This window comes from Suricata suricatta, chromosome 3 (genome assembly GCF_006229205.1).
Source record: "Suricata suricatta isolate VVHF042 chromosome 3, meerkat_22Aug2017_6uvM2_HiC, whole genome shotgun sequence".
NCBI classification, from domain to species: Eukaryota; Metazoa; Chordata; class Mammalia; order Carnivora; family Herpestidae; genus Suricata; species Suricata suricatta.
In genome coordinates, this window is record NC_043702.1 from 79,399,982 (window position 1) to 79,407,861 (window position 7,880).

The following is a 7,880-nucleotide window of genomic DNA, read 5'->3' on the forward strand; positions in this document are numbered from 1 at the left end:
AATATCTAGTCAATACTTTTAACAACACTTTCTATTGCATTACAGGAAAAAGACAATCAATTAGTGAAAATGATATTTTCTTCATCTGTATCATTAATATTCTGAGGAATTAAAAAATAAAGCATATAGTATACATGTTACAGGAAGCACGTAAGTCTAATATAATAACTTTCTCATTCCCAGGGTGCTTGTGAAGTTTAATTAGTTAACATTTGAAAAGTGCTTTGTGGATTAAAAGTGCTACATAAGTGCTAAATCTTTATTGTTAGTAACAAAAGACCAAGTTTGAAAGAACACATCAAGCATATTTTACAAAGGAATTGTATTTTATTGTAATTTTTGCTTTTCAACTTTGTAGAAAACTGCCATTAAAGTTTATTCTTGTAAGAGATAAAAGCAGAGCACTCCCACTGGAAGGCTCAGCTCAGTTAACCCAGTGATAACAGTGGGACTTTGACTAAGCCACTCCAAGACCAAGGTCTTTGACTTTCATTAACACTTAAGTGAAGATAATCATACTTAACCCCTACCTACTTAACATGCAGATATGAAAATAAAGACTCCTGGAGGTATTAGCTAATATTATCTTTGAGTTCTTTGCAGGACAGTGCAATTTATAATTGTTGTGATTATTGCCCAGTGACACTGCACTCCCCATGTGTTTGGTGCAATTGTGTTGAAGCATTTAAGGAGTTTTTGCCTATAGTACTGACTGCAGAACCACGCAACCTCCTGTCTATTACCTTCCATTCCCTCCTAAAGAGAACAAAGGGGATAGCACAGCAAGGTGGAGAATCACTGAGCTGCAAATACCTTGAGACCACCTAATCCAACACTTTCGTTCCCCAGACACAAGTAAAACCTACTTTGGAAAGAAAACAGTAATTGTACACTTTAAATGGGTGGACTGTATGGTGTATGGATGACATAGCAATAAAATTGTTTGTAAAAAAGACTTGCATGAGCAAATGCATTTGGGTGGTGGATGTAAATGTCTGCTTCTTTGGTTCTCTAAACTGAGTGGCAAACCTACTTCACTGACCTTGTTCTCATTAATTTGTGATCTTTGATGGATTATGGAAGGTAGTGATGTTGGTCAGAAAAGAACCCCAGATGATCTCTTCTTTCTTAATTGTCAATGGCAGGGTCACCTGGGTGGCTCAGTCAATTGACTCTTGATTTAGGCTCAGGCCATGATCCCAGGGTGTGGGATTGAGCTCTGCACTGAGTGTGGAGGCTGCTTAAGATTCTCTCTTTCTCTCAAGCTCTGTCTCTCTTAAAAAAAAAAAAAAGCTAATGGCAAAAATTATTTAGGCTTTTCTCTTTATCAGATGGCATTGACTTGACTTTTCAGGGGTTCTGAAAAGCTCTTGTTAACCTATCAAGCCTTCCTTTTCACACTCTTTTCCAATTAAGTTTCATACCCAACCCCTGGTTATTGGTTTCTGACATTTCTTTAACCCGGGAGTTCTATTCCTTTCAGGTCAGTTCTCCACTGGGAGTTTCTTATGGGGCACCTGGTATTGAGAGGAGACCTTTTGGATTACTACAATCAATTGGAGCAGGAGACAGGGATGAAGATAAGTATCTTTTGTGAGACGTCAGTCGTGTAGAACAAAGAATTATCCTACTCAAATGCTAACAGTCATGTGGTGAGAGATACCGACAGAGTCCAGCTTTAAAGTTTGATTCCTTTTAACTTATAAATACAGCAAGCTCCCCTTATTCACAGTTTTGCTCTCCATGGTTTTGGCTACCTGCAGTCACATGGTCTAGAAGCAGATGATCCTCCTTTTCACAATCAGCAGAAGGTCAATCAGTAGCCTACCACCACATCACGGTGCCTACATCTTTCACCTCACGTCATCTCATCAAGTAGGCACTTTATCCTCTCACATCATCATAAGAAGAAAGGTGAGTCGAGAACAATAAGATACTCTGGGAGATATCACAGTCACGTAGTTTTATTTGACAATATTGTATGTTAATATGACTTTTATTGTACTACTATATATTGTTATAACAGTACTATTTTATTATTGGTTGTTGTTGTTAACCTTGTACTCTGCCTAATTTATAGGTTAAACGTTATCTTAGATATGTATGTTTAGGAAAAACATTGAATATATCGAGTTCAGCACCATCTTCACTTTAAGACATCCACTAGGGGGATTGGAATGTATCCCCTGTGGACAAGGGGGGGCTATTGTAGTGGAGCTGTCATGGTCATTTAGAACTTACCATAAACTCAGTAGTCTTTCTTGGAACTAGTTTTGATACACAGACTGGTTAGAGCTGGTGGGAAGAGTACATGTAGAAGACTTTCCTCTCATAGGGGCAAAGAAGATGGAAAGGAAAGAATCGGTGTGTGGCAGGTACTGTTGGTTGACTGCCTGATAGCAATTTCTCCCCACCTCACCTTCCTTATTGTCTCCTTTCACTAAAGAGGCTGAAAAAACTGACTTCCTCAGCTTTCCTTGTAGATAACTACCATGTGACAAAATGCTAACCTATCAGATGTAAGTGAAAGTATGTTCAAGGTGGGAGGTGGGGCTTCTGGTAAACTATTGCTTTCCTGGTAAAAGTCATGGTGTTGCCCCTTCCCCTTTGTCCTCTTCTGAGTAGGGCTGTGATGTCCAGAGCCATTCTTCAACATGAAATGAAAACCATACCAAGAAAAAGCCAGTACACAGAGTATGGTAAAGAAGAATAGAAAGAGCTTGAACCTCAGTGCATCCTTGAGCAGCCAAAATAATCCTGACCACTGCTAATCTTGATCTTGTTATGTGAGATTTGATTTGAGACAGTAAGGTTTTCTATTATTTTTAGCTGAACACATTCCTAACAATATAGAATCAAAGGAAAATTGCCTATGTATACATAATTTTGCCTATGTCTATGCCCATGCTTGCATCTTCCCAGAATATTCTGTCAATCAGGACTACCCTACTCTGTCCCCTAAAAGAGTAGCCAAACCTGACGAGGCCCTCATTTAACCAATCTCAACATTTACTGAGGGTCTACTACTTAAAAGGTAACATAACTGAAATAAAAATGAAGAAGGTACAGTCCCTACCTCAGTGAGCTTGAAGTTAGAGAAAAATAAGGTAGACAAATGATTTTACTGAATTATTCTGATCCATTCTATATTATCACCCTTAATATCATTGATTTGGAAAGCATAGACTGTGGTTTGTAGATGGGAGAGACTGGAAGGCAGAGAGGCTAATTAGGAATTTACTACTATCACTGAGGCAAGGGCAGTGTCTATACCACAGCGTGGCTCAGGAGATGCCATTGCTCAGTGGCCATATTCGATACAAGGTAGAGACATGTCTATTTGTGTCTTCTGCCCATTTTTTATTTGGATTATTTGGTTTTTGGATGTTAAGTCATATAAATTCTTTACATATTTTAGTTACTAACCCTTTCTTTGAAAAATTTTTTAGTATTTTTATTTTAGTGTGAGAGAGAGAATGGGGGAGGGGAGCAGAGGGGGAGAGAGAGAGAGAATCCCAAGCAGGCTCCACATTCAGCATGGAGCCTGATGCAGAGTTTGATTCCATGGACTCTGGGATCATGGCTTGAGCCAAAATCAAGAGTCAGATGCTCAAATGGCTAAACCACCCATGTGTTCCTGGGTACTAACCCTTTATCAGATATGTAATTTGTAAATATCTTCTCCCATTTAGTAGGCATTTTAGTTTTCTTAACATGATTTTTATTTTAATTCTATTATTAAAATAAAACTTCGGTATAGTTAATATACAGCATTATATAAGTTTCAGGTGTACAATATAGTGATTTAACAATTCCATATGTCACCCAGTGCTTGTCAGAACAAATGCACTGCTTAATCCCCAACACCTGTTTCATCCATCCCTCTACACACCTCCCCGCTGTAACCATCAGTGTGTTCTCTGCATTTTAGTGTCTATTTCTTGTCTCCTCACTCTCTTAGTTATCTTTTAGGGTTTTTTTTATTGTTTCTTTTGCTGTGCAGAATCGTTTTATTTTGATGTAGTCCCAATAGTTTATTTTTGCCTTTATTTCCCTTGCCTTAGGAGACATACCTAGAAAAATGTTGCTATGGCTGATGTCAGAGAAATTACTGCCTGTGCTCTCTCCTAGGGTTTTTATGGTTTCAGGTTAATCAATTTTGAGTTTATTTTTGTGTATGGTATAAGAAAGCAGTACAGTTTTATTCTTTTGTGTGTAACTGTTCAGTTTTCCCAACACCATTTGTTGAAGAGACTACTTTTTCCCACTGCATATTCTTGTTTCTTTTGTCAGTAATTGACAATCATGAGTTTGTTTCTGGGCTTTCTATCCTATTCCATTGATCTATGTTTATTTTTGTGTCAGTACCATACTGTTTTGATTACTTTAACTTTGCAGTATAATTTGAAATATGGAATGTGATAGCTCCAGCTCTGTTTTTCTTTTTCAAGATTGTTTTAAGCCTGGCAATTTTTAATGCTTCTACACATATATGCTCTTGCCCCCCTCTCCCCCAAAAAAACCCTTCACTGCTAATGTGACACTAATGGGCCTGACTAATCTTCCTAAGGCAGCTGGGAGGTAAGATTTGGACACAGACCCTCTGAACAAGGTAGAGTCCAGTCTTCCTGGTTCTAAGACTAGGGAAAGACATGATTGAGTTTACATTCCCCATTGTCCAAAAAGGATTTGAAATGACTTATGTACAACACAATAGGATAAAAGGTAAAGGAAATTTTAGGGTAAAATAAAGAAAAACAAGATTTAGACTGGATTAGGAAGGCTTGAAAAGAATTTGTTGGACCCTCTTAAACTAGAAGAAGAAAAGGAGTAATTCAATTTTAATCTAACAGAGAATTGATCAAATTACTTAATATGAATGGCTGTTTTTGTCATTTTTTTTCAAAAAGGTGGCAAGCCTTTTTGTTTATAAACAACAAGTATAGTTTTATACAAATACATGGTTAATCTCAGTGCTCAGGAATGCATATATACCAACATCATCTTGTAAATGTATGAGTTTTCTGAGATTGAATTACATCATTACGCCCACATAGATATGTAAACTTCATGCTGCATTTATTTAACACAACAAGACCCAGTTACTAAAACATCTTTTGTGTCTTTCATTTCTACCACATGATATTGTTTAGAGTAGTGTTTTGGTTCCAAGCACATAAGACATTTTTTAAATAAACAAGAATTTATTTTCCTTGTGAGGATGTGGGTTGTCTATTTGAAGCATTAGCAGAGTCATTCTTCGGGCTTTCATGTTTTCATTTGCACAGAAATCTGCAGGAATGTACGTTACAGTAAATTGTCGAAGGTGAGTGTAAGGCATCGCTAAGTGTTCCAATAACCAGGACTGGAGATGTCCCTTCTTTCTATTTCTTTCTCCTGCTCTTACACATGTGTATGGAGCCACAAACAGACCTCATTTCCTCAGCCATAAGTAGGTGTGGATGATCCTGTGACAGCCCTCTACTTGTTGTTACCACCTCCATTTGTGGGCATACATTCCAGAGCGGAGTGGCAAATACAAGGAAGACAAAACCAATCCCCCATTCAGAGATGGAGCTCCAGAACATCATTCTTACTGTACCAAAAGGCACAGAGATGTGCTTCTTTGTGCTTTTGCACCATTTAGCGTATTTGGAACTAGAGAGCCAGCCAGTAGATAATCGTGGATGAAGACACTGATGAGAAATTGTGCAAAAGCATTGCCATTGATGTTTCAGAGAATTTTTATCACAATGAACAGAAAAGAAATCATTGAAACAAGTTTTTTAAAAAAATAAGTTTTGTCATTTGTAATACGATTTGAGATTGCCTTTTTTGCAAAACAAAAAGATGAGGACAATTTCTGAAAACAAAATACTATTAAGCAGACTTTTTTTCTTTTAAAGGAGACTACAAGGTCTTGTTTGTAAGATTCACAAACATGTTAATATTAATTCACTTGGTGGTAAAGTTGTTAAATTGGAAAAACAAAAGAATAATTAAAAACTAAACAGTAGTTTTTCTTCATTTTTGTGTAATTGAGGAAAACCATACTAAGAAATGTTGCAGGTTAACAATGTGTGCTTTAGATCTGTACTTAACAATCTACCCTTTGATGTGCTTTGAAATAACCTACAAATGGGTAGGGTAGATGTGACCCATAAATAAATAAATAAGCTAGCTGTACTCTTTTTTTATCATGATGTTTAATCATATTTCATAATGAGGGCACTTCTCAATTATTTTATTTAAAAAATGAATAAAAATTTGTGAAGCTTGGTTTACTATATCTTTATAGTAAATTATATATTATGGGAAAAGGAGGAAGAGAATGCTGCTAGTTTTTTTCCTTTTCCTCTCTGAGTTGACCTCATCCATAATAAAAGCTGGTGATTATGATTCTTTAAAAAGTTTTTTTAAATGTTTATTTATTTTAAAATTTTTGTCTTTATTTTATTTTGAGAGACAGAGACAGAGAGTGAGTGGGGGAGGGGCAGAGAGAGGGGGACACAGAATCTGAAGCAGGCTCCAGGCTCTGAGCTGTCAGCACAGAGCCCCATGTGGAGCTTGGACCCATGGACTGTGAGATCATGACATGAGCTGAAGTTGGACGCTTAACTGACTGAGCCACCCAGGCACCCCTTTTTAATTTTTTAAAATGTTTATATATTTTTGAAAGGGAGAGATAGACAGCATGAGCAGGGGAAGGGCAGAGTGAGAGATAGACACAGAATCCAAAGCAGGCTCCAGGCTCTGAGCTGTAAGCACAGAGCCTGACACGATGCTCCAACCCACAAACTGAGATCATGACCTGAGCAAAGTCAGACACTCAACCAACTGAGCCACCCCGGCGCTCTGCTGGTGATTATGATTCTTAACCTAACTCCTCTCAATGCCTTTACATCTATATTTGTATGTAAAAGGGAGGAATAAAAGATTGATTTTGTTTATTTTCAGGAATAAGAATTTATTGAAATGTGTATCACTGTATTCACATCCATGGCCAGTTTTATTATTATTCCCAATGATTCATCAGGTGCTTTGTTCCATCTGACTATGAATCATTTGAGTGACTGGGTTTCCCATAATTGGCATAATAAAATATTTCATGATGGAGTGAAAGAAGACTTCTCAACTTCTGGGCCTTAAGTGGTGATGGGAACATTTGAGTATAGGTGAAGTTTTGTCTTCTATTCTTGAGGGTCATGAACAAATATGGAGGGGTATAAAAGGGTGTTTGAGTGTCAAAAATGCATATAGTACTGTGCAAGAGTGTGCCAAAAGAATCAGCAAGATATGATCTCCAGTTACCTGAGGCTCATAATAAAAAAAGTACAATCTGAGGTGCCTGGGTGGCTCAGTTGGTTGAGCGTCCAACTTCAGCTCAGGCCATGATCTCACAGTTTGTGGGTTTGAGCCCCGTGTCGGGCTGTGTGCTGACAGCTAGCTCAGAGCCTGGAGCCTGCTTCAGATTCTGTGTCTCCCTCTCTCTCTGACCCTCCCCTGCTCACGTTCTGTCTCTGTCTCTCATAAGTAAATAAATGTAAAAGAAAAAGCACACTATTCCCATTTCTAGTTCTCTCTCAGAAGTGGCCAGAGCCTGTCTAGATTACTTCTAGGGCTTGGACCACTATGTTTGTGGCCTTGCCCACCAGCAGACTTGCAGAGAGGGTAGAGGCTTTTCGTGTTAAATATATATATATATATTTATATAAATATATATATATATATTTTTTTACCAGGTCCTTTTCCCTTAAATAGAAAGTTCTCCTCTAAAGCATTACTTATTGCTGTCTTTCTTGTTAAATACTAAGTCAGAAAACAGTTTTCTTTTGTTGCTGTTGTTGCAAGAATGAGCCTTTTTTTTTTTTTTTTTGAGA